Below are 24081 nucleotides of genomic sequence, written 5' to 3'. Positions count from 1 at the left end.
TGATAGACGGGGCTCCTCTCAGCAATGCAAGGTTATAAGACAACTCCAAAAGACTCATGATGGAGAGGACTATCCACATCCAGAAAAAGAACTACAGAGTCTGAATGCAGATTGAAGCAAACTACTTTCTCTCTATTTTTTTGTTTTGTTTTGTTTCGTTCCTTTTTTCTCATTGTTCACTCCATTGGTTATAATTCTTTACAACTTGACTAATGTTTTATATGAAGGTATTTGTAGAACCTATATTGGATTGCATGCCACCATGGAGGAAGAGAGGTAGGAGAGGGAGGGGAAGAAAATTTGGAAATCAAGGGATTGTGGAACTTAATGTTGTAAACTAAAAGTAAATAAATAAAGTTTTAAAAGATAGTTAAAAATAAAAAGACTCTTAACCTCCCTGTTTAGCCACTCACCTCCCCCTGTGAATGATAAGAGATGTATAGACTCAGGGTTATGCCAAAACACTTGGAGAGTTGTTTAATTATTTCTTCGGTAAAGTATGGCCCTTGGTTACAGATGATAATATATGGCAGCAGGTCAAACCTTAGTAGTGTGTCCTTGATCAGACATCTTGTAACTATGTTTGCTATGGTGTGTTTTGCTGGAAAGGCCTCTGTCCAATGGTTCAATTGGTCTCTACACAGCAAAACATACCCGTAGCCCATAGACTTGGCCAATTCAAAAAATTCAATCTGTAGGTGTTCTAATGGCAGGGTCACCCACTTTCTACCCACTTTTGTCACAGTTTTCTCCCACAAGGAGTTGAACGGTTGACAAAAAGGCAACTAGAGATCATATGATAGGCCCCTACATAAACATTAGGGGCAAACCATAGCCTGCAAACTTGCAGTATAAAGGCCTTGGTTCTCACATGTCTCTGGGCATCTAGTTACAATGAGTGAATAAGGACAAGCAAGGTGTTAAGTCCTTTTTATTTTTTATTTTTTTAAAGCAATTGGGGTTAAGTAACTTGCTCAAGGTTACACGGCCAGGCGTTTCTGGGTGGGTGCTAAGTGTATGGATTCGATCCCCAGGTCATCCCGACACTGGAACCAGTGTTCTTACTCGCTGTGCTACCTGGCTGCCCCCATTAGATCCTTTTTATAAACTCAGTGATGGCTCCAAAGACCCAAAGACATCCCACAATACCTCAGTTGAGACTATTGATAATTTCACAAAATATATACACACATCCAGATGCATATTATACATATATATATACATATGCATTTCTTTTTATACACAGATATATATATATATATATATATATATATATATATATATATATATGTTCACAGTTCACAACTCCACCAACAGTGAATTAGTGTCAGTTTTCCCACATCCTCTCCAACATCCAACATTTTCCTTTTTTGTCATATTAACCAATCAGATAGATGTGAATAGGCACCTCAGAATTGTTTTAATTTGCATTTCTCTAATCAATAGTGATTTAGAGAATTTTTTATGTAACTATAGAAAGCTTTGATTTCTGAAAACTGCCTGTTCATATCCTTTGACCATCAACTGGGGAATAACTTGGTTTTTTAAAATAAATTTAACTCAATTCTCTATATATTTGAGAAATGTGGCCTTTATTAGAGATACTAAGCAAATTAGGAGAGCATGAAATAGTTTATCTGTCAGATTTGTAGATAAGGGAAGAATTTAGGGCCAAGGAAAATATAGAGAGCATTACAAAATATAAAATAGACCATTTTGATTATATAAAATTAATTTTTTGAACAAACAAAACCAATACAACCAAAATTATAAGGAAAGCTGAAAACTGGGAGAAATTTTTTGCAGCAAGTATCTCTGATAATAGACTTATTTTAGAAAAAGAAATTGAATAGACCATAAATGAATTTTCTAGGAAAAAAGCACCAGGACCAGATGGATTCACAAGTGAATTCTATCAAATATCGAAACATCAACTAATTCCAATAAAATAAGTTATTTGGAATAATAGGTAAAGAAAGGATACTACCAAATTCCTTTTATGAAACAAATACGATACTGATTTTTAAACCAGGAAGAGTAAAAACACAAAGAAACATAGACCAATTATATTAATGAATATGGATTCAAAAATCCTAATAAAACACTAGCTAGGAGACTACTACAATATATGAAAAAGGTAATATACTATGACCAAGTGGGGTTCATACCAGGAATCAGGGATGATTTAACATAAGGAAAACAATATAATTGATTATATCAATAATAAAAGATTAAAAACCATATGATTATATAAATAGATGCAGAAAAAGCTTTGACAAAATATAATGCTCATTTCCATTAAAAACAGTTGGAAGTATAGATATAAACTGATCTTTCCTTGAATTGATAAAAAGCATTTATCTAAAGCAATCATCATGCCTTATTTGTAATGGTGACAACCAGGAAGCCTTCCTAGAAAGATCAAGCACGAAACAAAGAAGCCCATTGTCACCAAATATTAATCAAGATTATATAGGAAGTCCTAGCAATAGCAATAAGAGAAGAAAAATAAATAGAAGGAATCAGAACAGGGAATGTAGTAATAAAACTATCCCTTTTTGGCAGATAATTTGATGATATACTTGGAAAATCCCAAAGACTCAACTAAAAAGTTAGTTGAAACAATTAATAATTTTAGCAAAGTAGCAGAATACAAAGTAAAGCCATATAAAAATCATCAGCATTTCTATATATCACAAACAAAACCCTGCAAGAAGAGATAGTAAAAGATGTCCCATTTAAAATAACCCTAGAAAGTACAAAATGCCTGGGAGCACATCTGCCAAAACAAACATAGAAACTATATAACTAAAATTATAAAAACCTTCTTATACAAATAAAATCAGATTTAAATAATTGGAGGAACATTAATTGTTCATGGGTAGGCAGGGCCAGTATAATAAAAATAACAATTTTACCTAAACTGATTTATATATTTAATGCCATCCTAATTAAATTACCAATTTGTTTTTTACTTAATTAGAAAAAATAATAATGAAATTCGTTTGGAAGAAAAAAAAAGTCAAGAATATCAAAGGAAATAATGGAAAAATTATAAAGGAAAGAGGTTTAGCAGTGCCAGATCTTCAACTATATTATAAGGCAGTAATTATTGAAACTATCTGCTACTAGCTAAGAAATAGAAAGATAGATAATGAAACAGAGTAGACATACAATTTACAGCTGCAAATAAATACAGTAACCTCTTTGACAAGTGTAAAGACTTGAAAGTTTGAGGTAAGAATTCATTATTTAGTAAAAATTGATGGAAAAATTGGAAAGCAGTATGAGAGAAATTGGGCATATACCAATATCTTAACATTTACCAGGATAGGGTCAAAATGTATACATGACCCAGATATAAAGAAAGATATTACAAGAAAATTGGGAGAACATTGAACATATTAGTTATCAGTCTTATGGATAGGTGGACAATTTATGAATAAACGAGAAGATATAGAGAGCAGAGTGGGGGTGAAAATGGATAATTTCAATTACATTAAACTTAAAATATTTTGTATAAATAAAAACGAATGTAGCCAAAATTAGAAGGAAAGCAGAAAATTGGTGTGTGTGGGAGACTTTTATAGACTGTTTCTCATATAAAGGTCTCATATCTCAAATATATAAAGAACTTTGTCAAATCTATAAGAATATGAGTCATAGGGGTGGCTAGGTGGCGCAGTGAATAAAGTAATGGCCCTGGAGTCAGGAGGATCCAAGTTCAAATCCAGACTCAGACACTTAACACTTACTAGCCATGTGACTTTGGGCAAGTTACTTGACCCCAATTGCCATGCCTTCTCCCCTCCCAAAAAGCAAAAAAAAAAAAAAGAATATGAGTCATTCCCCAATTGATAAATGGTCAAAGGACAGGAATGGGCAGTTTTAGATAAAGACGTCAAAATAATTTATAATCATATGCAAAAAATAATCGAAATCATTACTTATTAGAGAAATGCAAATTAAAACAACCTTGAGATATCATTGAGATATTAGATTGGCTAAACTGAGTGAAGGGAAAAGTGACAAATATTGGAGGGGATGTTGAAAAATTGGGACACTAACTCATTGGTAGAATTGTGAACTGATCCAGCCATTTTGGAGAGCAATGGAATTAGGCCCAAAGAGTTATGAAACTGCCTATAAACTTTGACCCAGCAAGACCACTACTAGATCTATTTCCAAAGATGATTAGGGAAAAAGGAAAAGAACTTATATTTTCTAAAATATTTATAGCAGCTCTCTTTGTGGTGGCAAAGAACTGGAAATTGCAGGAATGTCCATCAATTGGGGAGTAGCTAAACAAGTTGTGGTATATGATTGTGATGGAATACTACTGTGCTATAAGAAATGATAAGCTCAATGATCTTAGAAACACATGGAAAGACTTGCACAAAAAAAATAGTTGAAATGAGCAAAACTAAGAATGTTGTATACAGCAATAGCAACATTGTTTTAAGAAGGATTTTAAATGTTATTTTGATTATGATAAATGCTCAAATGAATTATAAAGGATATATGAAGATGCTATCTGCATCCAGAGAAAGAACTGATAAATAAAATTATGTACAGAATGATTTTACAAATATTTGTATCTAATGGTATCCATCTCTAGGGTGGGGGGGATAAATTTACATAACTATTATATATTTTATATATTATATATTTAAAAGAAATAGAAAGTTGTACATAATAGATTTATAATTTCATGTGCAACTATGTTATAGAAATGCTTTTTTAATTCCATAAGTTAAAAATAAAATAACTCATCAATAGGAATTTAGAGCATTTTTTCATATGACTATAGATAGCTTTGATTTCTTATTCTGAAAACTGCCTGTTCATATCCTTTGACTATTTATCAGTTTGGAAATGATTTGTATTCTTATAAACTTGACTCAGTTCTGTCTATATTTGAAACATCAGGCTTTTAATAGAGAAACTTGCTATAAAATCTGCCCCACTCCCATTTTCTGTTTTCCTTCTAATCTTGGTTGCATTGACTTTGTTTGGGCAACACCTTTTTAATTTAGTATAAATAAAATTATCCATTTTACATTCCTCAATGCTTTCTATCTCATTTGTTCACAAGTTCTTCACTTGTCCCTAAATTTAACAGGCAAAATATTTCATGCTCCCCAATTTGCTTATGACATCACCCTTTATGTCTAACTCATATATCCATTTTGAACTTATCTTGGTATATTGTGTGAGATACTGATCGATATCTGGTTTTTGCTAAATTGCTTCCCAGTTTTCCCAGGAGTTTTTGTCAAATAGTGATTTCTTATCCCCAAATCTTGAATCTTTGGGTGTGTCAAAAGGTAGATTACTATGGTTATTTACTATTGTGAATTGTGTACCTAAATTATTTCACTGATTCACTACTCTATTTCTTAGCCAGTACCAGACTGCTTTTTTAAAATTTTTAATTTGATATTTCATTTTTTCCAATTACCTGTAAAAAGTTTTAACTTTTATTTTTTTTAATTTGGGGTTCTAAATCCTCTTCCTTTCCTCCTCCCTCATTGGAAAGAAAATGCAATTTAATACAGGCTTTATCTTTGCAGTCATGCAAAGCATATTTCCATAGTAGTCATATTGTGAAAGAAAACAGATTAAAAAAAACAAGAAAAAGAAAGTAAGAAAAAGTATGCTTCACTCTGCATTCACATTCCATCAGTTTTTTCTTTGGAGATCAATATCATTTTTTATCATAAGTCCTTCAGAATTGTTTTGGAAAACTGTATTGCTGAGAATAGCTAAGTCATTCATAGTTGATTATCATACAATATTGCTGTTACTGTATATGATGTTTCCCTGGTTCTGCTTATTTCACTTTGCTTCAGTTCATGTAAGTCTTCCCAGGTTTTTCTGAGAGCATCATCCTGTCATTTCTTATAGTACAATAGTATTCCGTAACAATTATATACAACATGTTCAGCGATTCCCCAATTGATAGACTTCACCACAATTTGAAATTCTTTGACATCACTAAAAGAACAGCTACTAATATATATTTTTTTTTGCTTTTTTGGAGGGCAATTAGGATTAAAATGACTCGCCCAAGGTCATATGGTTAATTTTTGTGTTAAGTGTCTGAGGCCGGATCCGAACCCAGGTCCTCCTGACTCCAGGGCCAGGCTCAATTCACTGCGCCACCTAGCTGCCCCAGCTACTAATATTTTTGTACCAGATTGTTTTAATGATTACCATGTTGTGATACAGTTTAAAATCTGGTACTGCTAGGCCACCTTCCTTCACATTTTTTTTTCATTGATTCTCTTGATATCCTTGACCTTTTGTTATTCCAGATAAATTTTATTATTTTTTCTAGCTCTATAAAATTATTTTTGATATTTTGATTGAATGTACTGAAACAAGTATGTTAATTTAGGTAGAATAGTTTTGTTGTTGTTGTTATATTGGCCAGGCCAACCCACGAACAATTAATATTTTTTCACTTGTTTAGATCTGTGTTTATTTGTGTGAAAAGTATTTATAATTGTGTTCATATAATTCCTTGGTTTGTCTTCCAGGTAGACTCCCAAGCATTTTATATTGCCTTCAGTTATTTTAAATGGAATTTCTCTTTCTGTATCTTGCTTCTGGACATTGTTGGTATGTTACTGTTTTTAAAGAGAAAGCTCTATGCTGGTTTCAACACAAGAGGTCACCAAAGGATAAATTTGGACTCCAGCAAATGCCACTCTTCACTGTGACTAAGGTGTCCCTTGTCAGAGCTCACAAGATAAATTACAAATCAAACACTAAGCTTAATAATTCATGAAGCAATAATTTTAATGCCTAACTGCAGCAGGGACAAAAATGGAATGTTGAAGACATGGCAATTGTAAAATGAAGAAAAGGCAACCTAGCCTGTGAAAGTTACCCCCTGTAGCTTGAAAAGCCCCTCTGCCAATGTCTACCTTAGCTTCTGCTGTAGTACAAGTAGGGGTATGTTATAGTTAGCTCGAACTGGCTTGAGAAAACCAATTGTTAAATCTTTAGTGTGGGCACTCATACCACATAAACTGGCAAACATTGCAAATCAGATCTTGATTTATTTTGTTGATTAAACTTTTTATTTAAAATTTATTTAAAATTTTTATTTTTAGTTCATGGAATAAAACAAGCATTCCATAACTTGTACAATAAAAAAAAGATGATTACACATGAAACTGCAAATCTGCTATGCACAAACTTTTATTCCTCTCAACTAAAGAACAAAATTGTCAGGTTTTTTTTCCTTACTTACCATGTCCCCTACCACCCCCCTCCTATAAATGGCTATCTAAATGATTTAGATATTTACATTATATCTAGATGATTATATAAACTTAAGAAAGTGATGGAGAAAATGTTAATATTGTAGATTAAACTAAAAAGCTCATTCCTTTTTTTCCCCCGATAGCTAATTGTTAAATGTTTACCAACACACCACTGAATACAAGCCTTGGAGAATTATCAAGAAAGGACAAATAATAGCTTTGGACCATATGCTCACGTCATTATGAGATAATGCTCAGAAACAATACAATTCCTAGTAGATGTGACCTTCTCTCTTCTCCAAAGATGGATCGACAAAGTGTGGCGATTCATGGACAGTGGGACACCAGCCAATAAACTTGCTTGTTCTTCTTTTGCTCATCATCAAGCTTATTTTCTTAAGTGGCTGTGCTGTTCCTTTTCTTATTTGCAAATGCAAGTATAATCAAGTTTTATTTATCTGGGCATGGATTGTCCATTTTTTACAAAAATAGTTTATTATTTTTATTTTTCAAGTAACATATCTTTTTACATTTATCTTTCCTTCTCAACTCTCGCAGACTTAGCTCTCCCAACATTTTAAGCTCACAAGATCTTATTCATCTCCAGTCTCATCACTTAAAGCATGGAAAGAATGGGGGTGGCTAGGTGGCACAGCTAGCTTCGACACTTGACACACTTACTAGTCGTGTGACCTTGGGCAAGTCATTTTGCCTCGATTGCCCTGCCTTCCCCCCTCCAAAAAGTGAAACAAACCCCCCCCCCCCAAAAAAAAATCATGGAAAGAATGAATACATCAGAGATGGAAACAACATTGTATTCAGCTTCATACCAGTGGTGACCGTTCCCAAGTTTCCCCACTTCCCTTCCTATTTCTTCCCATTATGCCCTGATGTTAGTGGGATTTCCCCAGCAGAGCTTCTGGTTCAGGGACCATACTTCCCTGCCCTAGCCAGTAACACCTCTTTTACTTTGTTACTAAATCCATCAGCTGCCCCTCTGCCTTCGTGGTATGGTCATTACAAACCATTTGTTTCTGAACATGCTAGACCAACTCATTTTCATTTTCCTTATAATTGCAATTCACCTTCTCTGTGGCCATTAATAATGATGCTCTCCAGTGGTAGCCTTTTCTCTGTCTTATTGAAAGGACTTTCCACCTGCCACCAGAAGGCCCTTTGCTACAGGCTGCCATGTTACCTTCTCATCACCCCATCCACAACATCTGCATCACCTTTCCCCCATTTCCTTCACGACATGAACCACAATGCCATTTTGATCTAATTGCTGTTGGCCAAACCAGACTCAGGCTGGTTTGGTAGTTCAGGTTTGTGATGGAAATGAAATGAGATAATTATAGACCAGATGGTCTATAGTTGCTAGTTAATATAATAATAATGATAGTCAACTAAAGTGTTTATTTAGTCAGAACACAGTAGTGATGCTCAGCAAATATATAATTCCTAGTAGAAGTGACCTTCTCTCTTCTCAATAGAAGCATCAGCAAGGTGTGGTGATTTATAGCCACTGGAACATCAGCCATGTCTGAGAGACACTGGGTCCTTGTGACCTCCTTTATGCCTTTAAGTGATTGGAATTAGCTTTCACCTTACCCTTCTGGACCAATTAGATCTCAGAGACAATTTCCTTACCGCTTAGGTAAAAAGAAATAAAAAAAAAAATAAACCAAACTAGCCTAGCCTAAATAGTGGTAGATATTGTTTCTACCACAGCCCCCATGGGTTCACTTATCAATTTCATTCAGATAACTAACTAACTAACTCTCTGTATGTATGTATGTATATATATTATATTGTATTCTATATCATTATATCCTAAATATATATTATATAATATCATATCATGTCATATTATATTATATAATCAACTATAATTTCTCTTGTGAGCCTGTCTTGAATCACTTTCTGTGAAACATCTCCACTTGTATGTCCATTCACACTTAAAACTCAGTGTATCCTAAATAGAACTTGTTATTTCCCCCCACAAATCTTCCCAGCTTTTCTATTCAGATGCCTAGCTCCATAGTTTTAGAAATATCTTTTATTCTTCCCACTCTGTCATCCCCATAGCCAAACAGTTGCCAAGTCTAGTCAAATTTATCTCCAAAACTTCTATTGACTCTGTTTCCTCTCTCCACTCACACAAGTCACCACCCTTATAAGGTTCAGGTTCTAATCACCTCTCAGATGGACTATGGTAATAAACTTCTAATTGCACTCCTGACTTCCCATCCTTTTCAATCCATCCCTTGCACCAATATTCTCCTAGTTGGAGTATACAAGATGATCCACTGGGGTGAGGGAAGACAAAATTAGAACTACTTCTATTTATTTTTGTCTAAAAAAGGAAATAAGCTTTCCTAATATTTAGTAAAGGGATTGACAGTGGTACCCTCATTGGCCTATAGCTCAGTCATATGTCATGGATGGCATTAGAGAGAGTGCCTGAGGGAAGAGTTGAAATTTCATGACACAGAGTTGCAAGTGGCATCTTCATGTGGTCATTCATCTTCAGTGTGTTGTACTGTATTACAGTTTGCATGTGCCTGGTAAAATGAATCTATGGGTTAATTATCTAATTTTAACCAAACTAATCCTCACATAATGGAAAAGTACCTTTAAAGATTTCTACAAAAAAATCACAGATTGAAAATAATACTTAAAATTCAGGCACAAGTGAACAAGAAAATCACTGAGCTGCCATTTCTCCTACACCAAGTATCAGATCCTCATCATCCATAATATGAAGTAAAAACAATATTAAGCTAACAAGATATGATAATAGGTCAAAAAAGAAACACATTGAGTGGTGCTCAGAGCTGTGCTGGACGCACTGGGCTTTGGACTAATTTGGGGATAGGAAAGAGTAAGGGAACAAGCATCATTACATGCCTACTATGTGCCAGAAACTTCACTAAGCACTTTACAGATATTATCTCCCAGGGCAGAGATGACTGTAAAAACTGAGGCTCTTGGTGCCAGTCTCACTCATGAAAAAAATGATGATATGGTATCCATCCTTCATGGCATCTGCTTCATGAAGCAAAGAAAAATGGCACTGGATGATATTATTTGGAAGATTGTCAGTAGCTCATGTTTGCAAGCATCCTGAAGTTCGGTCTATTTCGGAAATTCTCCAACTTAAGCCTTGGCTTGTGACAATGCCCATCCTTGTTGTCCACCCAGTCCCTTCCTGAAAATCTCCTTTGGCTCATCGCCAAGCAAAGTCATTGTACTTTCACTTATTGAAAATAATTGGAAAACTTGAGACACTTTTAAAGATCTGGTCAATGTGGGAATTTGTTTTACTATGCTTTTTTTTTTTTAAACAAAGTTTTCTTAGTTGCTGGTAGAGGGGGAAGAAATTAATAAATGTTCTAACTAGGTCAAAACTGACTTGCGGTAGTCTAGCAACCAACTCTGTTTTGATAGAACGTTTGCATATACACGTCACTTTAGTACGTCCTGCTTGTTTCAGCCCTGTCTTCCTCCCCCACCCCTTTAAGCAATCTCATTAAAAAAACCAAAATATAAAAGAATTGAAAAATCAAGCTTTAGTTCGTACTTATACCATGCGTACGCCCTGTTGTTTGCTGTCCATTGCAAGGTGCTATTTCAGGGGCTCCTTCAAGTAGATCCCCTAATAAGGCTTGGATCTCTTTCCTTGGAATTTAAGGCATTATAAACTGACGCTTTGCAACAATTGGTATAGTTGGTAAGATTCCCAGGAAATGGGTTAGGGAAGGGAGGAAAGGAATGGGGCGATCCTGTCCACAGGAGCGTGTGTGCGGGTGGCTCTTCTAAGATTTATGTGAGCCACTTAAAGGAGAGGGATGCCCTCAAAATGAGGCAAGGGTTGACTACCTCGTTAGCTGAGATGAAATTGCAACTGGGCAGCAATAGTTAAATTAGCTTGGTTATTGATCATTGCTTTTGTGTTCTATCACAGAGCAGCAGGTCGCTACTGAGGCTGGAGTGTGTAAATCGAGATAAAACCTAGGACTAGAAAGAGATATGCCGATTACAGCTTTCCAATTAATGAAAGGCTATAGCTGAAAAGAGTGAAAGAGGAGAAAAACCTCGCTCTCTCTACCTTAGCATGTCGTTTTGTGAAGGCTAGAGGGCGTCAGATGCCAAGAATTAAGATCAGAGCCATCTAACATCTCAGAATTGGAATCCAAGGACCGGCAGGGAAGGGATTCAGGTAAGGAGTGGGAGGTAGCATCTAAGTCTAAGGGGGAGATAGAGGATACAGACCCTCTGCAATCACACCAAGTTAGACCAGTACTAGAGAGCCAGGTAAAGCAGAGACGTGGAAGGAACCCTTGGCCATTGAATTGGATTATTGGAGCCTGTAGGGATGCTTGGTTGGATCCTACTGACATACCAGTAGAAGGAGCTTCCTGGAGGACCACTGAGGCTACCATAAGAGGAATAGTCATAGAATCTGCTCTATACCCACCCCTAAATTCCGTGGGCCTGATGCAGAACCTGTTACAGCTGGGATGAGGAACAATCATTTAAAGTTAGCCCCTACTCACTGGAAGGAAACTAATTAACCCTTTTAATTTCCCTAGTAGGGGCATCAGTCTATGATTTTAGGAAAGCACTGGATAAGTTGATTATTATATCCAGGATCTAAATTCCACCAGAGTAAGACCCAAAGCAAGATAGGAAAGACTTCCTCAGCAAGAAGGCAGAAGAACAAGCAAATCAAACAAATGTGGCTTGATTTGAAAAGGGAGAGCCTTGAGAAGAAAAATAAACCATCAAGAAACCCCATCAGCAATATGCTAGAAAGACTTCATCAACTCCTCCTGGAGAAAATAAGGCTCCAGATATAAGGAAAGGGACAAAAACCTGTTTCTTTTCCTTGCTGCCTAGAAGCTTCATGAACCCATAAGGGACTAGGAGCATGGCTGAGGCTCCCCAAGAGTGATGTGGATGAAGAGACTAGAGACAATACACAGAAGTAACCTTATATTGATCTGAGGTACAAAAAGCAGAGAGTCCTGGTCCTAGTAGACACTGGGGCAGAATGCACCCTTATTTATGGAAATCCATGTAGGTTCCCTTGTGACCTGGTTCACACTGGTGTTACAGGAGCTCCTATAAGTAAATCCCCTAATAAAGCTTGGACTGGTCATCCTGGGTTTGTGTGCCTCTTTCCTCAGAATTTCCTACGTCATAAGCCAGGAGTCTGCAACAAGGCAGAGGAACAATTCTGTGCTATCTAAGTTCTGAAGGGAAAAAAAGCAATCTGAAAAAGGGAGAAAAACATGGGCAGAACTTAATGACCTTCTGAAGAATATAAAATACCCTTTTCTGGCTGGCCTGCACTTCTTTTTCCAGAGTGCAGAAAATTGTACTTTGTCTTATGTTACATTAAATGTGGAGAATTGTCTTAACGATCTCCAGAGGGAATTCCTGGATTTCATACTGTTGACATTTCCAGTGCCCTGGATGACCTGCACTTCCTGCACATTGTTCATAGAGACATAAAGTTAGAAAACAATTTGCTAGGTTTACCTGAACATATTGTCCTAACAGACTTTGAACTCTGCAAAGATAAAAACCAAAAAACATAGAACACAATAGCACAAAAGGCATCTTCTGTGGCACCCCAGAGCGCCCCTGAAATGCTTTACGAACAACCTTATGATTGAACAATTGACTGCTGGTGCTGTCATTCTAGGAAATGCTCTATGGCCTGTCTCCTTTCTATAGCCAAAATATAAATGAAATCTCAAACAACATTTTGAACACAGCCATTCCAACTGAAGCCAAATATTACAAATTCTATGAAATACCTCTTTGAGGAACTGCTGCAAAAAGATGGGAAAAAAAGGTTTAGTTCCAAGGATGGCTTTGTGGAGAGTAAGAAGCCTATCTTCTTTATTAACTAGGATAATCTTATTAACTAGAATAATCTCATTAAGATTACTCTTCCTTTTAAACCAAATGTAAGTGGACCCAGAAATCTTCTGCATTTTGAGCCTGAGTTCACAGAAAATGTGTCCACAGAAGAACTCCACCAGTAGGTTGAAGCCATGATGCTTCCCAAGATCCTCTTCTGTGCATCCCATGGATTCTTTCCTCTGAAAATTCTTGGGTTGGTTGTGAGAGGAGACTCTGTAATGGTTCCATTTAGTTAGCCCATTAACTGACCACACATATTTAAAAATAATTTGGACATAACTGGAAATTGGGAACTGTAATTCCAAATATACTCTTTGCTGATAGCTTTTTGAAGAGTACATAATCCTTTTAGTGAGCCTACAATTTCATTTTTATTCTTCTCCAAAGTGTTGCAATCTATTTCAAATAAGTATGAGACAACTATTGTAGATAGTGGGTCTGTAGTTTTTGTAGAAAGAAGATGGAGTTTTGAAAGGTCTCTTTGGGCTATGAGAATGGATTTCATGAAATGTGCCTTTATCTGATGAAATTTACTTAATTCCAAATTCCAAAGTATTTTTCATATTTTAGAGTGCTTTGGTTATTAAACTTTTTCTTCCTGTAGTGTAGTGATTGAGGTTTTTAAAAAAGGGTAAACTGAGGTACATTTCTGAGCAAGATTACGTGTAAGTAGGATCAATAGGAAAATATAGACGATCAATTTTAATCTCAGTAGATTTACTATATGAAAAATGTATAAATTACGTTTACTAAAGATGGATTTAGGTTATAAACATTAATGTGACATTTGTAGGATATCACAAAGTGGGACATTGATTCTGCCGAATTTAGAAGATAAATTTATACATAGACTGAAGTGTGTGTGAGTGTGTGTGTGTGTGTGTGTGTGTATATGTAAGAAATATAGTCAATAATGAAGGCATATTGAAAATGGTCTTGGGCGGCTAGGTAGTGCAGTGAATAGAGCACTGGCCCTGGAGTCAGGAGGACCTGAGTTCAAACCCAGCCTCAGACACTTAACACACACACAAAAACTAGCTGTGTGACCTTGGGCAAGTCACTTAACCCGAATTGCCCTCCAAAAAGCAAAAAGAAAGAAAATGGTCTTGTGTGAAGGAAGGTGACTTAGCACTACCAGATCTCAAAGTATATTACAAGGTGGTAATCATCAAAAAAGTCTGGTATTGGCTACGAAATAGAGTGGTGGATCAGTAGAATAGATTAGGTACATAAAACATAGTAGCAAATGACCACAGTAATCTACTGTTTGACTCACCTAAAGATCCTAGATTTGGGGACAAGAAATCACTATTTGACAAAAATTGCTGGGAAAATTAGAAAGCAGTTTGGCAGAAATTAGGTACAGACCAACATCTTATACCACATACTGAGCTAAGGTCAAAATGAGTATATTATTTAGCTATAACTGGTTATATTATAAGCAAATTAGGAGAGCATGGAATATTTTTCTTGTCATATTTGTAGATAAGAGAAGAACTCATGACCAAACAAGAGATAGAGAGCATTACAGGATATAAAATTGATAATTTCCATTACATTAAATTGAAAAGTGATTGCACAAACAAAACCAATACAGTGAAGGTGAAAAGGAAAGCAGGAAACTGGGGGAAATTTTTTTATATCAAATTTCTTTTTATTTTTATTTTTTTATTAGAGGCTTTATTTCTCAAATATTTAGAGAACCTAGCCAAATTTATAAGAATAATCTTTATCCCAAAGAGATCAAATAAAAAGGAAAAGGACCTATATCCACAAAAATATTTATAGCTGCTCTTTTAGTAGTAGAAAAGAATTAGAAGTTGAGGGGATGCCCATAAGTTTGGGGAATGGCTGAACAAAGTTTTGATATATGATTATGATGGCATATTATTGTGATATAAGAATGGTTTCAGAAAAACCTGGTACCATTTATATGAACTAATGCAAAGTGATATGAGCAGAAAACTAGGGGAAGTTTTTTATACAAGTTTCTCTGATAAAGGCCTCATTTCTCAAATAAATAGAGAATTGAGTTAAATCTATAGGAATGTCATTCCTGAATTGATAAATGATCAAAGGATATAAACAGATAGATTTCAGATAAAGAAATAAAAGCTGTCTATAGTCATATGGAAAAATGCTCTAAATCATTATTAACTAGAGACATGCAAATTAAAACCACTCTGAGTTACCACCTCACACTTAACAGATTGACTAGTATGACAGAAAAGATACATGATAAATGTTGGAGAGGATGTGGGAAAATTGGGACACTAATGTACTGTTGGTGGAATTGTGAACTGATCCAACTATTTTGGAGAACAATTTGGAACTATACCCAAAAGGCCATAAAACTGTATATAACACTTAACCCAGAAATAGCACCACTAGGTCAGTATCCCAAAGACATAAAAAAGAAGAAAAGGTCCTATTCGTATAAAAATATTTATGGAAGTTCTTTTAGTGGTTGCAAAGAACTGGTAATTGAAGGGATGCACATCAGGGATGATGAACTTCCTTCCTTCCTTCCTTCATTCCTTCCTTCCTCCATTCCTTCCTTCCTTCCTCCATCCCTTCCTTCCTTCTTTCCTTCCTCCCTTCCTCCCTCTTTTCCTTCTTTCCTTTCTTCTAGCAACAGATATTTATTGTACTGCACCATTCATGAGGTTCAAGATGCACAAAAGAGAGATAGGTCCAGGCGAGATGCACAAAGATGATTAAGCCACATTCTCTGCTTTCCTCTTTCCCTGGGCAATCAGCTCATTTCAGATCCTGCTCTGGATCAAGTTCTTTGGATTCTTTCAGAAATCACCTTGAACATACAAAGTTCACTCTTCTCAAAAAAGAGCTGGAAGATATGGATGAAGAGTCAGCTAGCTTGTCAAGTGGATGAAGGATGGGATTTGCATTCAGAATGTCCTCTCCTTTCAGATTTCAGTTACGGAGCTTAAGTACATTTGGTCTCACACATTCAGATACGTACCTGTTTTATCTACAAGGAGTTTTTATCCCAAAGGACTGATTTGAGATATTTAAGGAATACTCTAACCACTTAGTCTAACAGCATAAGGTCTTGGGCCCCAAAAGGCCTAATCAAAATTTTCACTAGAAGATGATAGATTCAGATCCGGAAGGAACTTTGGTAGTCGTCTCAAGCAGTACTTCTTAAACTGTGGGTCGTGAGCAATTTGGCAACAGTAAAAGCTGAAGAAAAGACCAGAAACTATTCAAAATCAAATGTGTAATGAATCCAAGGTTTCTGACAGTGTTATGTGCAACTTAACTGCAGCCTTGGTTCAGAACACAGAGGATATGTACTTTGTACTGCACATGTCCTCCAGCCACACAATGCAGCAAACACTTCTTTTTTTGTTGTTAAATTTTCAAATGCTTTATTAACTTCTGATTTACGTCATTCATTTCTGCCAGATTTTGAGTTACAAATTTTCTCCCCGTTTTTCTCCTACCACTGCCCCAAAATAGCAATCCCACAGGATATCCCCTCCTCCAATCTGCTCTCTCCCATAACTTTTCCCATACCCCCTTCGACTTTTCCAGTAGGGCATGGTGGATCTCTATGCCCAGTGCCTGTATATCTTCTTTCCCAATTACATGTAAAATAGCATTAATAATAGCATAAGTTCCTTATGATTTCTTTTCCCTGTTTACCTTCTCAGGCTTCTCTTGCTTCTTGTATCTGAATGTCAAATTTTCTATTCACCTCTGATTTTTTCATCAAGAATGCTTGAAAGTCCTCTATTCCACTGAATGATATTTTCCCCTAAAACATGATACTCAGTTTTTCTGTGTAGGTTTTAATCCCAGCTCCTTTGACCTCTGGAATATCATATTCCAAGCCCTTTGATCCCTCAGCATAGAAGCTGCCAGATCCTGAGTTATCCTGATTGTGTTTCCACAATATTCAAATTGTTTCTTCCTGGCTGCTTGTAATATTCTCTCCTTGATCTGGGAATTTCAGAACCTGGCTATAATATGCCTAGGAGTTTTCTTTTGGGGATCTTTTTCAGGAGGTAATCAGTGTATTCTTTCAACCTCTATTTTGCCCTCTGGTTCTAAAACATCAGGGCAGTTTTCCTTGAGAATTTCTTGGAGGATGATTTCTAGGTTCTTTCTTTGATTGTGGCTTTCAGGTAGTCCAATAATTTTTAAATTATCTCTCCTGGATAGATTTTCCAGGTCAATGGTTTTTTCAATGAGGTATTTCACATTGCCTTCTATTCTTTCATTTGTTTGGATTTAACAGCATCTTGATTTCTCATAAAGTCATTAGCTTCCATTTGCTCCAATCTAATTCTGAAGGAAAGATTCTCCTCAGTGAGCTTTTGAGATTCTTTTTCCATCTGGCAAATTCAGCTTTTTAAGGTATTCTTCTCCTCATTGCCTTTTTGAACCTCTTTTGCCATATGAGTTAGTCTATTTTTAAAGGTGTTATTTTCCTCAGTCAGGCTGTTGACTCTCTTTTAGTAATTTTCTTGCATCATTCTTATTTCTCTTCCCAATTTTTCCTCCACTTCTCTTATCTACTTCTTAAGGTCCTCTATGGCCTGTAACCAGTTTGTATTTTTCTTGGAAGCTTTTGGTGCAGGAGTTCTGACTTCAGTGTCTTCCTCTTGTTCCATGCTTTGATCCTTTTTGTCCCCAAAATAGGAGTCTAATGTTGGATTCTTCTGTTTGCTTTGCTTCCTTTGCCTGGTCATGTCGCTACTCAGTCACTTGACCCCTGGGCTTTTTGCCACAGTAGGACTCTGACACCAGACAGGGGAGCTTCGTTCCAAATGCTGGGGTTTTCTAAGCTGCCTGAGGTATTAGTTGGGTGCCCCCTCTGAAGCCTCCACATGCTCTGGCAAGCTGGTGACACACCCCAAGACGTCCACCCTAGACCACAATCCATATCCAAGCAGGTTAAAGCAAGAGCAATTACCCCTCAGACTGGTGCTTGGTCCCCCTACACTCTGCAGGCCAGGAGCTGATGCTGCCACATGGGGGCGGCTGTGCCCTCAGCAGCTTCTCACGCCTGGGGCAAAAGCCAAAGCACTCCCAACTACTGGGTCCCAAAGTTCACACTGCACTGACCTCTCACTTTGTCCTTAGCATCTATGTGTTGATAATTCTGGAAACCACCATAGATGCTGGTGGTCTGGAGTCCCTCCAGCCAGCGGCTGGTCAGGCCTTCCCTGGGGCTGAAACCTTGCTGTGGGGCTGGGCTTGGCTTGAAGAGCGCTGCTCTGGCCAATTCCTGCCAGCCTGCCAAGCTGTCCTCAGTAGGAAGTTAGCTTCTCTGTGTCATTTTGTGGGTTCTGCAGCTCCAAAGTTTGTTCAGAGCCCCCTTTTACAAGGATTGGAGGTGGTGGGAGCCAGAGCCCTGCGGAGGTGCTGTTTCTACTCCCAACACTTCTTAAGAGTGAAAAGGGAGCTCACGTTGAAAAAGTTGAAGAAGCCCCAATCTAGAGCCAACCACTCTTATCACACATGAAGAAAATGATGCCCAGAATGGTTAAGTGACTTTCATAGGCTGAGTGGTAAATGGTAGAACCATAGAATTTGACCTGAGAGCCTCTGACTCCAGACAAAGGCTGGACTCTTTCAACTTCATCAGGAGTTAATCATTAATAACAAAATAAAAGACATATTTGGCCCAACTGCAGGGAATGTTTTGGTCGATGTTTATACCTATGGAGACACAAAAAGGAGATAGCTCATAAAGATTTTTTCTAGCATTGGTTTATTTTCTTGTGGGTTTTTTTTTGGAGGGGGAAGGTAGGGTAATTGAGGCTAAGTGACTTGCCCAAGGTCACCCAGCTAGTTTTTTGTGTGTGTTATGTGGCTGAGGCTGGATTTGAACTCAGGTCCTCCTGACTCCAGGGCCAGTGATGTTTTCACTGCACCACCTAGCCACCCCTAGGGTTATTTTCTTTAATTCTCATTATGCTGAATTGAGTTTGTCCTTTCTTTAAGAGGACCATGACATCAGGAAGATGATGACATGACTTGCAGTTGAATTGGATTTGAATGAGGGAGGGCTGGTAATTGAATGACAAAGTAGCAGAACCTTTTAACTCAAGGACTATGAGCTTTAAAAAAAACTTGATAATTTCATTGTAATTGGTTATGCATTTTCTTTTGTTTGCATTTAAAAAGAATATTCTGATTAGGGATTCATTAGCTTCACAAGACTGACAAAGGGGGCCATGATACAAAAAAAGGTAAAGAGAGACACCCTGATGTAATAGCAAGGATATTAAAGTGGGAACAAGGGGACCTTGCAAACTTAGTTCAAGACCTTGCTCTAACCCCAGTTAATTCAGGAAAACAAAAGCCAAACTTTGACTAAAGATTCTAATAATTCTTCTAAGAAGCCAACATTATTTGGAAATTACTTTGTGCTTATTCTATATATACTCAAATGTGTACAACAAGTTTTTTCAGCTAACATAAATTCTACTAGGGCAGGAATTGTTTCATTTTAATTTTTATTCCCCCAGAGACTGGGCAGGGCATGGTATGTAGGAGTCATTTGTTAATAAAGTCTTCCTGCTCTGGCCAGGCTTGAAAGTAGCAATAACAATAGTGATGACTTTGCGCCAGTCACTCAATTTTGGGGGCGTCCTCCGTTTCCTATTCGTAAAATGAGGAAGTTGGGCCATCACTTGGAAGTATTGATGGATCATTTAAATCCTGCCAAAATAAACATGTTTGCTTTGGCATTATATTCAGAAATCTCTGCCTCCAAGAACACTTTGTTTAAATAGTATACTATTGACTGTTCATGGTCTTGGAGATGTTTGTTTGGTTTTTTTTTTTTTGCAAAAAATAAACACAAGATAAGAGGAGCCTCTGAAATTTTTTCCTGGAGAATGAAGGACCCAGAATTCAACCTTGAACCCACTGAACTAAAGATTTTCCTATGATATATTTATTCCTTCTTTTCCCTCCACAGTAATATTCAATTAACATCTAGATTCTTTAAGCAAACCTAGGAGGTGGTGCTGATGGGGCCATTTTGAAGAAACAGGGACATTTGCTGATGGCAATGCAGATGGCATCAGCTGAGTAGAAAGAATCTGGATGTGGAGACACAGCATCTGGGATCTGCTACTTGCTGCCTGGCGGACCCTGGATAAATATTATATTTCACCACATAATCATCGCAGATTGTATGCCAAAATTTTTGCAAAAAAAGTGGGGTGCGACCACTATGTGAAATTTTTTGGAAAACAATTGTGTGGTACTTGTCTCTTAGTTTCCACCAATCTCACACCAACTTTTCACTCACCGAAAACTGTTTTTCTGCAGCCCTGTTTCCACGCTGTCCAGCAAACCCAATCACTTTCAGCTTGAAGCCCACAGTACAGTTTTTATATTTACCCATAATCAGAAAGAAGTACTTTGCACATTAACGTATTGAGGGTTGATGAACTGTACAGTTCAGCTAGTGTGGGAAGATGCAAGTCTTACCATATTATGTGACTTCCTCATGGCGCTTTGCCTACCTGCCTGCCTATGCCCCATGTGCCTACAACTCTTCACTGGGTTGAGTGACAATCCCATTAGTATTGCAGTGCTCTAAACAAACCATACAAATTGGCTTTTGGAAATATACTGACAATGCTCCTGTGCTGAAAATTCTAGGCTTGCAACTCATATTGCATGAGAGATGAATGTGTATCCATATCCCACTGGTGAATGCACTGCTGCTCTGTTTACCTTTAAAGTGACATGACGAATGGGATTATATTTGCAATGATCATGTGATGAAAATTTATAAACCAGTTTTTAGACTAAAAAAAAAAACAGGTTACAACAGCAGTGGCGATGATTATGTGGTGAAATACGGTAACTCAACCTTTCTGAGTCTCCATTCCCTCACCTTTCATTCCCTCCAATGATGTGGTTGGAGCAGTGACTTCTAAGAAGTCCTCTAGTAGTTCTAAATGTAGGTTCTGATGACCAAATCTACCCCTTTTGCCCCAGTTTCCTCATCTGTAAAATGGGACGATAATATCCCTATCTATAGGGTTGTTATGAGTACCGAATGAGATAATGATTGTAAATTATTGAACACACTTGTCTGCACATAGTAGGCATTATAAAATGTTAATTATTATTTTTATTATTTCCCTCCCCTCTTCTTTGTTTCTCCACCTTGACTTTAGCAAGCTAATCTGGAATATTTCCCCCCAAATCTTAGTGTTTTAATTATTGTAGTAAAATAAAATTTTAACAAACGCACCATGGAATTGTAAAACATTAGAGAGTATAAAATCCCCCACTCTCATTTTACAGATGAGAAAACAGGTTACTTGACTTGTCCAGTGTCATAAAACTAAGAGGTACAAAGGACCCTGGAGGGTATCTGATACCCCTGTGCCCTAACATAATCTCCTCCATAGCATTTCTGCAAGTGGCATTCTAGCCTTCAGTGATGATGTATTTGTTCCACTTTTGGATAATTCTAATTTTTTGGAAGTTCCCCCTTCTATCACCCCTAAGTCAATCTCTCTGAAACACCCACTCTCTGAGATCTAGAACATTGCTTTTGGTCCTGCCAAGGTGAACAAAATCGATTCTTTTTCTCAGACAACATGCAGCATTATACACTGGAAAGATTACTGGTTCTAACGTCAGAGGAACTGTGTCTGAGTCCTGACACATGCAGGGGTTTGCTGGTAAATGTTTAAGGACCAGTCCTTTGGGGGAAAAAAAAATCTATACAACACAGTTTAAAATTTAATTTGCATTATTAATGTTTTCTTCATTACTTCTTAAAGTCTAAACAATTGACAAAGCAGGAAGTCAAGTGTTTATTTGCCAATTTCTGGGGTATAAATGCTCACACCGGAAATTTAACAATGAACTTTCCCTACGCCTCTTTGACTTGGCTCCAGCACATCCCTACAATATTGACCGATATGACCTTGAGCAAGATACTCAAGGAAAACTGGGCCTCAGTTTCCTCATACACAGAGTGCCTTTGGTGTGTCTTCCAACTCTAAGTCTTCTGATATTTGGATGACATTTACAAGGCTACTCCTTCATCTTCTACATTTCTTCAACCTCTTCCTGTATGGTTCTCTCCACCATCCTGATTGCCCTTCTTTGGATAAGTCTACAGCTGTCCATATATTTCATAAAAGGAGTTCCCAATATGCTAAATGTCAGTACTCTAAACATCAACTGTACTTTTACCAATGGAGTCCAAGACCAAATCTGGTTTTCTGGATGCCAAGTTATGCTTGTTTGCAGTTAATAAATTTTGAGTTTGAGGCTCTTAGGATTTTATGTGTGTGTGTGTGTGTGTGTGTGCGCGCGCAAATGTATAATCCCATATGTAATAATAACAAATTATAATAACTTACATTTATCTAGGGCTTACTATGTGTGAGACACTGTACTAAGTGTTTTACAATTATCATTTCATCTGATCCTCACAACAACCCTGGGTTGATAGGTGCTGTGATTATCCTCATTTTATAGATGACTTGCCTAGGGTCACACAACTAGGTAGAGCTAAGGTCGGATTAAAACTCAGATCTTTCTGACTCCAGACTTGGCACTCTATCTACTGTGCCATCTAGCTGCCTTTTAAATCTAGGATCCCCCCACTGACATAGTTGATTAAAAAACATCAATAAGAAGAACAACTGTAGGAGCCTGTGTTTGTCCCTGTTAAATTCCATCTTCTTTGGCCTAGCATTCTAACCCAATAAGATCCTTTTATATCCTAATTCTATCATTCAAATGATTAGCTATCTCTTCCAGTTCTAGGCTGGCTATGGACAGGATGGAGTACGTTGAGAGGAGGGGAATCACTATGATCAATGGAAAGAGCATTGGCTCTGGACTCAGGTGTTCTTGGGCAGTTTACAACCTCTGTGGGCAAGAGGGTTGGACTAGTGCAGGTTTTCCCAGGTCAAGATCTACCTACTATCTTATGACCCCGTTATACAGGGATTAGCTGAAGGCACTGGAGAAGTTTAGCCTGGAAAAGACAAGAATAAAGAAAGAAGAGATCTCCAAGTTTTTGAAATGCATTGAATGAGAGACAATGAATTACTTCATTACATTCAAATTATGTCTTAAAACTCTCCGATAAAAACTGTTGGAAAAATTGGAAAGCACTCTGACAAAAAGGGGCTTAGATGAACATTTTATATCACACTGCACAATACATTCTAAATGTGTAGACCTTAATATTAAAAATCATATTAAAGAAATTAGGAGAAAAACAGATCATATACCTCTCACGGTTGTGGGTACAACAGATAATCTTAACCAAACAAGAGACAATGGCAATTACAAATGATAAAATAGATCATTTTGATTACTTGAAACTGAAAAGCTTCTGTACAGATAATGTGAATGCATCTAAGATAAGAAAGGAAGCAGCTAGATAAAAAACAAAACCTTTGTATCAAATTTCTCTGATAAGGATTTGATATCCAAGATTTAGAAACATTCTCTCTCTCTCCCTCTATCTCTGTCTCTCTGTCTCTGTCTGTCTGTCTGTCTCTCTCCCTCCTGCTCTCTCTCTCTCTCTCTCTCTCTCTCTCCCTCTCTCTCTCTCTCTCTCTCTCTCTCTCTCTCTCTCTCTCTCTCTCTCTCTCTCTCTCTCTCTGTCTCTCTCTTCTCTCTCTCTCCTCTCTGTCTCTATCTCTCTTTGTCTTTGTCTCTCTCTTTCTCTCTCTCTTTCTCCCTGTCTCACACAGGACAGGACCTTCATCTGTACCAATAAAGAGAGAGTCCCAAACCAATGGGTTTTGGGACAGGAAAATATCCTAAGAAACAGAAAGATAGATTAGATAGATAGATAGATAGATAGATAGATAGATAGATAGATAGATAGATAGAT

At 37.1% G+C, this 24081-nt stretch overlaps 1 pseudogene; it reads left to right on the top strand.

The window, feature by feature from the left end:
- Positions 1-10242: 10242 nt before the first annotated feature.
- LOC138169178 (serine/threonine-protein kinase Sgk1 pseudogene) lies at positions 10243-18705 on the top strand (annotated as a pseudogene).
- Positions 18706-24081: the final 5376 nt, after the last annotated feature.

The sequence above is a fragment of the Petaurus breviceps genome, unplaced genomic scaffold (genome assembly GCF_028583685.1).
Source record: "Petaurus breviceps papuanus isolate PSGF00001 unplaced genomic scaffold, PetGlider_PUasm1.0 126, whole genome shotgun sequence".
In the NCBI taxonomy this organism is placed as follows: domain Eukaryota; kingdom Metazoa; phylum Chordata; class Mammalia; order Diprotodontia; family Petauridae; genus Petaurus; species Petaurus breviceps.
Note: the sequence above shows the minus strand (reverse complement) of the source record. Positions and strands in the feature narration are given on the sequence as shown.